This window comes from Nannospalax galili, unplaced genomic scaffold, assembly GCF_000622305.1.
Source record: "Nannospalax galili isolate Female #2095 unplaced genomic scaffold, S.galili_v1.0 scaffold582, whole genome shotgun sequence".
In the NCBI taxonomy this organism is placed as follows: Eukaryota; Metazoa; Chordata; class Mammalia; order Rodentia; family Spalacidae; genus Nannospalax; species Nannospalax galili.
The window spans coordinates 1733491-1744276 of NW_008349130.1; the positions used below are offsets into that span (position 1 = coordinate 1733491).

A 10786-nucleotide genomic window follows, 5' to 3' on the forward strand; every position below is an offset into this window, starting at 1 on the left:
GCTGTTCTGACTTTTTTCTAGTTCTCTGTCTAGAACTTGTAAAGCTAATTACTCTTGCCTTTACTTCTCCTTCACATCTGCTATTCACAATTCAAGGACTTTCTTTTCCCCTTAGAGATAAGAGTTATGCAATTTGGAAGTCTTTTAGATAGACCCACTGAAGGGGTACTCCAATTGCCTCACCCTGTGTCCCCGTTCAGGATGGAAGAAAACAGAGCAGTCTGTGTCCCGATTCCCTATTGGCAATTGGGGTAACCCCTTCAGAGGATGGCAAGATAAGAATAGGAGGTAGGAATTGGCTAGGCAGTTAGGGTAAAAAGACCCCAAAGAAAAGTAGCCAGTTTCTTGGCTAAAAGTCAAAATGTCCTTGGGACAGTTAGCAACCTACTCTGTTCCAAAGGCTAAAAATGTCAAAAGTATTTGGGAGCTTGTATCTAATCCTTAAAAGACTTTAGGGTTACCTCTTCAGATGGGGGATGTTGGAGTGGCCAAAAGCCCCATAAAAATAAATAAATGAAAAAAGAAAAAGAAAAAGAAGAAAAAAAGTGATGGGGAGGTGCAGGAGGTGTTGGAAAGGAGGGAGTGGGTATGGATTTGATCAAAACACCTTATATGCATGTATGAAATTCTCAATAAAGTTTTTGTAAAAGTTAAAACAAAATTCAAATGTGTCTTCAACATACAATACCAAAGACAATTTTGAATCTTTGAATAAATATTTAACAAGGAAAAAAAACGGAGATGCTTCATCAATTATGATAGACTTTGAGATTCTCTTCCATAACATTCTTAAATATCTTCATTTCTTTTGCAATATGCTCTGTTATTCCTGTTGCACTGTAGCATATAGTTAAACCTTTAAACAACTGAGCTACAGTCCTAGCCCTAAGCCTTCATTTCAATGACTGAAACTTTAATTTCTAAGAGTTTCATCTTGCTTTATAATTATTTCTTTTCATAAAATCACAGACTATAGCAATAGTGCTTGTACTTACTAGTGTGTTGAGAAACCTATTCTTGAGAAATGTTTGACAATTACAATGATGTTAGTCTTCATAGCCAGTTAGTAAAAGTACAGAACACCCAGTTAAATTTGAATTTCAGGTGTATAAGTAATTGTTTAGCGTATGTCCAAAATATTAAACTATTTTATGCTAAAAATATTTGTGGTTTATTTGCACAATGTGTAACTGGATGAATATCATGTGTTTACCCAATTTTCCTACAGTAGCAGAACTGAAATATCCCTCCAGTATGAATATATAAGTAGACCTCTGCTCCAACATAACAATAAAAAGCAATAAGGATGAAATCTACCTGACGACTTTATATCCATGCACAGATGCCAAGGAACTCAGAAAGTAATCAACTGTGACTAGTAATAATCAGATATATAGAGATTAGAAACACATGTGCATCTTAGTATCAATTGTATTAAAAATGAATTTTTCTGTATTAAACTGTGCATTTTAATAATGAAATAGAGATCTTTTTTAAAGGTTCAAACCTCATTTAATTTTATGTCTTATAGGGTTTATACTGAGTACAATATTGTATAACTGTAATAATTCAACTGTAAATCTAAAAATTTACAGCCAATTTTGAAAGAGATGCATCTTAACTCAGGAAGTTGTTATTGAATATGTCAATGCTGTTGTAATGAAATGCTTCTTCTAAGTATGTGGTTATTAAATAAATAATTTTAAAAAATAAGGAAAACTGGAACAGAACCACCTCAACAAATACTCTGCCTTGCTGATGACAGAAAGACAAGTGGCAGACAATCTGCAAAGTCCAAAAATGTCTGGAAGCTGCTTAAGGAAATTAGATGGAGGGGTTGGAGAGATGGCTCAGCGGTTAAAAGCACTGGTTGCTCTTATAAAAAAGCAGGGTTCAGATCCCAGTATCCACATGGCATCTCACAACCCTCAGGCCAGAGGATCTGATGCCCTCTTCTGGCCTCTGTGGGCCTTGCGTGACATGAGTGCACTTATATACATGTGGACAAAACACTCATACACATTAAAATATAAATAAATACACAAATAAATAAAAATTTTAAAAATTGGATGGAGCAGAAAAGGAAGGAGAATATGAAGAGTTACCGTATTTGTGAAGGCAAGAAGACTTTCTGAAAGGAAGAACTCTGTCACCATATCTCGGAGCCAGGGTGACACTGCAGCAATGGAGCTCCAGTAGCTGGTTTTTCTTTTGCTTGTTTTCTGTACCTGCTGTGAATTGAGAATATCCTTTGTGTTTAGAGAATACAAATATGGAAAACTGAATCAACAAGAAATATGGAGTATATGTGGGTCACACATGGAAACAAGAGTGGGAAATGGCTTGAAGTAGAACTTGAGTTTTCAATTGTCCAGCTGTCTCAGCATCACTTACTACATAAGTGCTCTTCACCAGCTGATTAAAGGCTCTACTCTAACCATATTCCACGTTATTCTATATGTGAACACAATGTATGTATACATGTATACGTGCATCAATGGCCTTTCTGGGCCTTTATTTAATTTCATTTTTTTCCATTTTGGACCAATCTTCAAAGCTGAATTGAAAAAATTCTGTTGTCTATGAAGATATCAATATATTTCAAAATACTTTACGAAAATCACATACAGGTTTCAGTTGACTAATACAGTTGTGCTTTTGCAAAAGTAATTTTATTTACCCTTAGTAGGCAAAACATATTACCAACTAATTTAAGGGAAATAGCATACATCTTAACAAGATTATCCTTTTTTCAATAAAAATGTTAACCGAATTGACCTTCCTGAACATTGTTAATATGTCTTGCATTAGCATGACTTTTTCAAGACAAACAAGTCAGTGTCAGATATAATAGTAATGCTTCAATGTATTGGAGTCCTCTGCCTAGAAAAAAAATTCTTCCCTGAATATAATACACTAAGAAACAAAAAGAACAACAAGAAAATGCTTTTTATCTTTTCAATGGAGTTTATTTTTATTTAATTAAAAGTAGCAAATGTTACATTGTTTATTTCATTGAGAATATTTATTTTGTACAACCACACTGTTATCAAGCAACATCTACAGACTGTTTCTTGGGTTCACTATACCGAACTTTGGAAATGTTGAAGCTTATCTTTTGCCAAGCTTAAACATTACCTTGTACACTAACAAAGCATGGCTTCATGCTGCAAAGTAGTCAGGTGTGACAATCTGCCATCAAGTGAGAAGTCTTTCAAGAATATTTTATCTTTTTTGATTTACAAAAATGGTATTTTTCTGTGTCATTAGTAAACCAATTATGATATTTTTCAATTCATTTTTCTTGTACTACAATGAAGATAAACTTGTTAAAATTAAGCAGTATGGCAATGTAACCAATCAAATACATAATTCCATATCATATGTATGATATTTTAGGTGATATGGATAGTTAATATTACTTATCTGTATTTACTACTTTCATGGTTGGCTTTGGTTATCTACTTGACCCACCTGAGAAGAGGGAACCTCAATTGGGGAATTTCTTGGATTGGATTGGTCTGTGGGTATATCTGTGAAGAGGTTTCTTCATTGCTGAGTGATGTGGGAGGGTCCAGGCCACTGTGGGTGGTGCCACCCCTGGGCAGGTAGTCCTGGGTTGCATAAGAAAGCAAGCCGAGCACAGGCCAGGGAAGCAAGCTAGTAAGCAGTGTTCCTCCACGATCTATGATTCAGCTCCTGCCTCCAAGTTTCTGGCCTGAGTTCCTGTGAGACTTCCCTCAAAAACAAACTCACTTGGAAGTATGTAAAATGCAATAAATCCTTTCCTCCCCAAGTTGTTTCTGGTCAGTATTTCATCATAGCAATAAAAAGTAACTAGGACAACTACACTTCAGACAATGAAAATTTTAAAATGTCTTCTTCACAAAGAAATTAATTACAATGAAAATTAATGTAGTATTTTAACACAGAAAAATAATTTTTTTTGGTTTTCAGGAGCATGTTAGGATAGTTTAATATTGAAAAGGTTTTGCTGTTTTTACTTTTCTAAAATCTCATTTCATATTTTTAGATAACATAATAGTCCTGTAATTTTATTGCTAAAAATCATTGCACGATAAGACAGGATTGTCAGAGCTGAGACTCACTTTGCTGCTTTTGTACTTGTGAACATGTATTATTTCAATGTCTTGTTTTTCCAAACATGTGCTTATGTTAAATCCAAAAGCTATAATGAGGAATCACTGATAATAATAAATGTCCAATGTCTGTTTAGGACAATGAGTGATGTGAAGGGCATAAGTTTGGAGTGCTATGAGAAGAGATCTGTCTTATATTAGTTGTATAGGGAAGCATTTGGGATATGGGAATGCATATTTCCAAAGAAACCACACTGCATGCTTGATTGACAGAAATGCTCTGGTTTGATGCATCACTGGTATTTAGCATGGAATCTGCATGCAGGTCTGCTGCTCCATCAGGAAAGCCTACAGATGTTACAGATGCTGAACAGCCAGTCACTGCATACGTCCCTCTGTGTTCACTGCCAGGCAGGTGCAGATTCTCCAATAAAATCCAGTGTTTAACTTAAAACAAACGTGCTTTATTTCAGATACCTGTATTAAGAATAAAAAGTAAATTTCAGACCAGTGCAAATTTATGTTAAAATCCTTATAGTATTTTTAGAAGTTGAATTAGTTACTTATTTTTGTATCTGTTATAAATTTATATTAAAAATACAGATTATTGGCTGATGTATGGTTGCGCACACCTATAATCTCAGCATTAAGGAGGCTGGGGCATGAGGATTCAGGTTCTAGGCTAGCCAGGTCTACATAAGGAGACTGACTCAAAACAATACAAAACATGCAGGCATATATGCAAGTTGTTAGCAAGAGAACTATTATTATTGCACTATCTTGTGAATTATTTTATGACCTATTTAGACAATAAGTAGAAAATAAAATATTTCTTATTTTATTTTGAAATGATTACAAATTTTTATTAGCTAAATTTTAAAGCAAAATAAAAAGGGACTTCATACACCAATCAATGTTAAAAAATTACCAACAGTTCAGTACAATATTCTTCGACAATGTTTATTGGGTTTTTTTTATGGACTAATAATTCCCCAAATATGCTTTACCTAATTCAAAACCCAGAAGAATCAAATGAGCTAAGTCAGAGACAGAGTTACTGTGAACTTAAGAAGGCTTACTTTCATGGGTACTTGGTGAAAAGGTCTAACAGTATGTTTATATGTTTATATAGCTCATGGTCACTTATCAACTCGATGTTCTGAGAATTGCATGTGAGAAGAGCTCAGTTAGCTAGAATTCAATGTTAGTTGTTACACATTTTGCCACTGAGAGATTAGGAGTAAACCTGTACAAACTCAATGGTATAACCTTCTACACACATACACACACCTAAGTATACGTGTGGTAAACCTTATTGATTCTAGGGCCACGACTAATAAAACAACACAGATTACCTTAAACACAGAGAAAATGATGTACTCAAGAGAGACGAAAGAGATGTGTGAGACTGGTGTAACTGGTATAATGTAAAACATTCAGTTTTACAGTAAATTTTTAAAATAAGATAAAAATTATGGTATAGTAAGTGCATAAACCAGTAAGTCATTTATCACCAAGTATTATGGTACACGGTTGTATGGGCTACACTTTTACACAATTAGCAGTCCAGGTGTGTTTATACTAGCATTACCACTAAGACATGAATAACGGGTTATGACGGATCCATCCCGAGAACTGTTGAGCCTCATTATAATGTTACTAGATCACAAACATTGCGTCTGAAGCCCATCGTTGGCTCAAACGTCACTAATCGGAATATGACTGCATTACATTTGCAAAAATAAGAGCTTTTAAACACAATCAGTTAGCAATGCTGTTTCTTTCCATTTCAACTGCCCCTAAGCGATCTTTCCCTCCTCTCTTGTGACTGTGGAGTGTTGTAGGAGTTTCTGTGATTTTATTAAGAGCTTGTCTGGTCCGTTGCAAGAGCTGACTGGGGAGCAGTGTGAAAAGGGAGAATGATCTCCGTCCGGACCGACCAAATCCACGTGCCACTGCATCCGTGTGTTCAGCGCCTGAACCCCCACCCCACTCCCCACCCTTCCGCCGCCGCCACCGGCCCAAAAGAAAGGTTGAAGAGGATGCTAAAGGAAATAAAGCCTAGGTGAAGGACGAGCCACAGAGAAGATCGCCAAGATTATCCGCTAAACCTGCTTCTCCAAAGCCAGAGCCCAAGCCTAAAGAGACCCCTGCAAAGAAGGGAGAGAAGGTGACCAAGGGGAAAAGGGGAAAGCTGAGCTGGTAAGGATGGAATAATTCTGCAGAAAACGGAGATGCCAAAACACATCAGGCACAGAAAGCCGAAGGTGCTAGAGACGCCAAGTAAAGTCTGTACACTTTTGATAACTGTGCACTTCTGGTGACTGTACAGTTTGAAATGCTATTGTTAATCACGTTTTATAAAAATGCAGAATTTTGTTTTACTTTTTTCTTTTCTTAAGCCTTGTTGTTAGCACAAAAGACACTTCATTGTTTTAGGAGGGAGAAACATGTGTCACTAACAAAATGTCTCCCAAACTGGACTGATGTGGGGGAAACACCTTTCCCTATTACTTTTTGAAATACTCCTCCTGGCTTCAGGGAGGGGATTTCCTGATGCTGATACACATGGCTACCTTGGCACATAATGCCTTGTGGTATGGGAAAATTCAAAATGGATTTTTATATCCTCTTCTCCCTCCACCTTCAAATCAACATACACTCAACTCCCTTAAAACCTGTTGGGACCTGATTCCCTAAAATTGTTTTTGCTAGTATGTTGGGCAGTCTGGACTTTGCAGTGACATCACTGGGATGGTTCTTCAGACAGTTCCTTTTCTGAAAAATTGTGGACCTTCAGATCAATCATTTTGTCATGTTCCTTTCATTTCCTGAAAGTCAGGGTTGGCTTGTGAAAAGTTGTTAAACAACATGCTTAATGTGAAATGTCAACCTCCACTCTAAAATTTCCCCATTCACAGCATAAAATGAAGACTTCATTGGATTTTATAGTGGCTTTCTGATTTGGGTAGTCCATGAAAGAAGGGAGTTTGGGCTGGGGGTGGGGGTGGTGCAGGGCATTAACCCCAGCATTCAGGAGGCAGAAGCAGGCAGATCTCTGTGAGTTCCAGGCCAGTTGGGGCTACAGGGAAACACTGTCTCAAAAAAAGAACAACAACAACAAAAAAATTCCTCGTATACTGTTAATGATTGTCTGCCCATGTCCTGCCCCAAAAAACTATGATTGTTTATGAAAAGTACCTTTAATAAAGCTGGATAACATTTGGTTTGGGGGGAAAAAAAAGGGGTTGACTGGGCTATACTTACTGTGCTTTGGGGGCTATATTTAATGTGCTGTGCCATCTCTTCTAAACACAGTTATTATCAGTTTGGGGTATCTTTTAGGAGTACTTGGAATATGGTTATTTTAGTGAATATTTAAAAGAAGTTATTCTATAGAAAACATGAAACGAAAGAAACTCAATGGAAAATTTTCCAAATTTGACAATAATCTTAAAAATTACATGTTAACAATGAGTTGAGAATATGTAAACTGTCAAGAAGGAAAATAAAAAGCAATTTTCATCAAATATATTAAAGGATAATTTAAATTGTTTTTCTATCTCTTCTCTAAAAACTGTAAAAAAAAAAAAAGGCAATCAGTATGTACATGACTCAAAAAAGTAGGATAGAAAACCAGGTGTGGAAGCCACATTTCTGTAATCCCAACACTTGAGAGGCTGAGGCAGAAGTTCAGTGAGTTTGAGACCATCCTTTTATTTTAATTTTGTGTGTTTGTTTTTCCTGCATGTATGTAATCAGGAATTCCCATGGAATCCAGAAGAGGGCGTTGCCTCCCTGTGAAGCTGGAGTTACAGCTGATTGTTAGCTGCCATGTGGGTGCTAGAAATTGAACCTCTGTGAGAGCAGCAAGTGCTCTTAACCACTGAGCCATCTCTAAGGCCTAGTTAAGTTCTATAATCCTATTAACTTCCAGGTTCCACAAGTCGTGGCTCTGTTCTTTCAGGTTCCAGGTAGGGGGAACTGGGGACTCGCAGGAGACTGGGAACAGACATGATGTTATTATCCATACTTAAACTGAAGTTCAGGAGTTTTGGGTAAGATGGCAGAATAGAAGCTGCCTTGTATGACCAAATGAGTAAATATTAGGATAAGACAAAATTACACTCAACTCCAAAGATGGCAAGGGAGGAAGGGCTTTGGAAATTCAGAAAAGAGGCCAGCTGAAAAGTACAGAGAAGGAGAAGACTGGTGAGCTGAAGAGAAGGCCCAGCCCAACTGTTCAACATGGTGGGTCCTGGGCACAGGGAGAGAGGAAGCAGATGCCTCATCCTAAAAGTAGTCCAGGCAGCATAGGAGAAGAGACTGGCAATCCCACCCACAGGAGAAGCTCACAACCCTCATGAGCATCCAATCCATTTGTAGGTCTTGCTGGGACAGTGACCTCTTTATTGGAATGGGTCACTATGGAGAGGCTTTCTACAAGTTTAGAGGGCTATGGCCAATTGCCATCTTGAGAGGAAACCATTTGTTTAAAACTGAGCTACTCTGATGCCCTAAGAACAGGGAACAGTCACAAGTCTGCAGGCCTGAATTCAAACTGCCACAGTCCCATAGCGATTGACAGCTTTGGGAGGGACTTGTGGAGAGTTGGAAGAACCGAATTTCACAAGCTGAAAACTGCGGGAGGCAGAGGACCTTGACCAGAAGTGTAGTGTATAGGGAAGGAAGACACATCCTCAGTGCCTGAGAGTAGGCACCATCAGCTGTGTAGATAATGCTGCAGTTTCACAGTCCTGAGCCCTGAGGTCAGTGGGTGAATCAACCTCTGGAGCCATCCATCTACCACAGAGTTCATTTTTGTAGATGGCAAGAACTCTGAAGTTCCAGCTTGACATCCACAGCTGCAAGGTGGCTAATGCTTAGCAGGTTTTTGAAAGTAAGAAGACAGGTCTGCCTGTCCAGATCTCAGTGTTGTGGTTGCTTCTCCCATTCCCAGCACACTTAGGAAATGCCCTAGTTAGAGCATAAGATATTCCAGTGGATGTGAATCCCTGGGTGGGTCTCAGGAAGGTGGGAGAAATGTGCTGCATCACAAACTGCGGAGCTAAATGTGGTCAGCAGAGGGCTGGCTCTCCTACACAAAGAAGGGAAGCTACTTAAGTGAAAACTCTAGTGGACATTGGACACTTGGATACAAGCTCAGCACCAGCATAAATCAGTGGAAAGAGCCCCTAAGTTCAACTGACCCAACCGCATCCCTTCATATACCCAGCAGTCTCTAATTCTCCAGGACCCAGAAAGAAAGTGCTCCAACATTTCATCTTTTTCCCCTCATTTTTTTCTTTGTTTTGCCTTTTCCTTTTTAATATACTCTTTAAAAAGGTTTATTTATTTGAATTTTATGTGTATGAGTGTTTTGCTTACATGTATGTAAGTGCACCATGCATACAATGCCCATGGCAGCCAGAAGACAGCATCAGGTCCCCTGAAACCGGAGTTACAGCTGGTTGCTAACCGCCATGTGAATGCTGGGAACCGAACCCAGGTCCTCTGTGAGAGCAGTCCTTGCTCTTAACCTCTGAGTCATCTCTCCACCCCCTTTACAATGTCTTTCACATGATTCTTACCTTTTCATCTTAATAAACTTTTATGTATTCATTTTTTATCCCCCTTCATCCATTTATCTAATTTTGATTATGCTGCTTTTTTCATTGTTGGATAGTCGTTTTTTCCTTTTCTTTTTTTGTCCTGTGTTTCCTCCTCTTCTTTTAACTATGTTTTAAATAGTATTTTCACTTTATTTTGCTTTTTAAAGAGTTTTTATTTTTCTTCCTCTTCTTACATTTATCTAATTTTGGTTTCAAGTTTCTTTATTATTGGTCAATCTTTTTGCATTTTTATGATCTTATCTACTTTCTCTAATCTACGCTCTCTTCTCTTTGCCCTCATGACATTCTTTTACACTCCCCCCCCTTTTGCTTCTGTTTCTCTTTTAGTTTTGCTTTTGTTACCCCTTCCCTTTCCCATATTCACCATTATCTGCTTTATAGTTATGGGTGATATGCTACTGGATTTTAAGCAAGTTCATTATCTTGTAGAATTTGGTGGTGGTGCTGCTACCATATTTTTTTTTTTTTCTCATCTCTGAGCAGTGCTGGGGATTGAGCAGTTAAAACTAGGTTGCTCACTAAGAAGATCCCAGAAGACACAGGCAAACAATCAGATATGCAAATTCAACAGGCACACCAGAAACATGAAAGTGCAAGACAACATGAGTCTGCCAAAAGACCATCATAAACCACTGAATCAAAGACACTGAAATGGAAAAATACCAAATGAAGATCTCAAAAACATACTAGCAAAAATGGTCAGTGACTTCAGTGACAATACAAAGAAGCATGTGAATGGAATAAGAAGGCAATCCAGGGGCTGGAGAGGTGGCTCAGCAGTTAAGAGCCCTGGCTGCTCTTCCAGAGGACCTGGGTTCGGTTCCCAGCACCCACACGGTGGCTGACAATTATCTGTAACTCCAGTTCCGGGGATCCAAAGCCCTCTTCTGGCCTCTGCAGGCATTACCATGTGATAGGTACATGAAAGCAAAATACTTATGTACATAAAATAAAAATTAATTAATGAATGTGTTAATAATTTCTAGGAGTTTGCACGTGGAATTTTTGGCGTCCCTTAGATATATTATCATATCATCTGCAAAAAGGGATAAT

The 10786-nt window shown here is 37.9% G+C and overlaps 1 protein-coding gene and 1 pseudogene across 1 annotated transcript in view; one reads left to right on the forward strand and one right to left on the reverse strand.

Moving 5' to 3' along the window:
* The first annotated feature begins 3247 nt into the window (after positions 1-3247).
* LOC103744685 lies at positions 3248-6387 on the forward strand (annotated as a pseudogene).
* Bend6 (BEN domain containing 6) overlaps positions 3951-10786 on the reverse strand; it is a 111517-nt gene continuing 104681 nt past the window's right edge. Inside the window, exon 7 of the mRNA XM_008846512.3 lies at positions 3951-4577. The gene's annotated coding sequence lies outside the window, so the exon portion shown is untranslated. The remainder of the gene's footprint in view (positions 4578-10786) is intronic.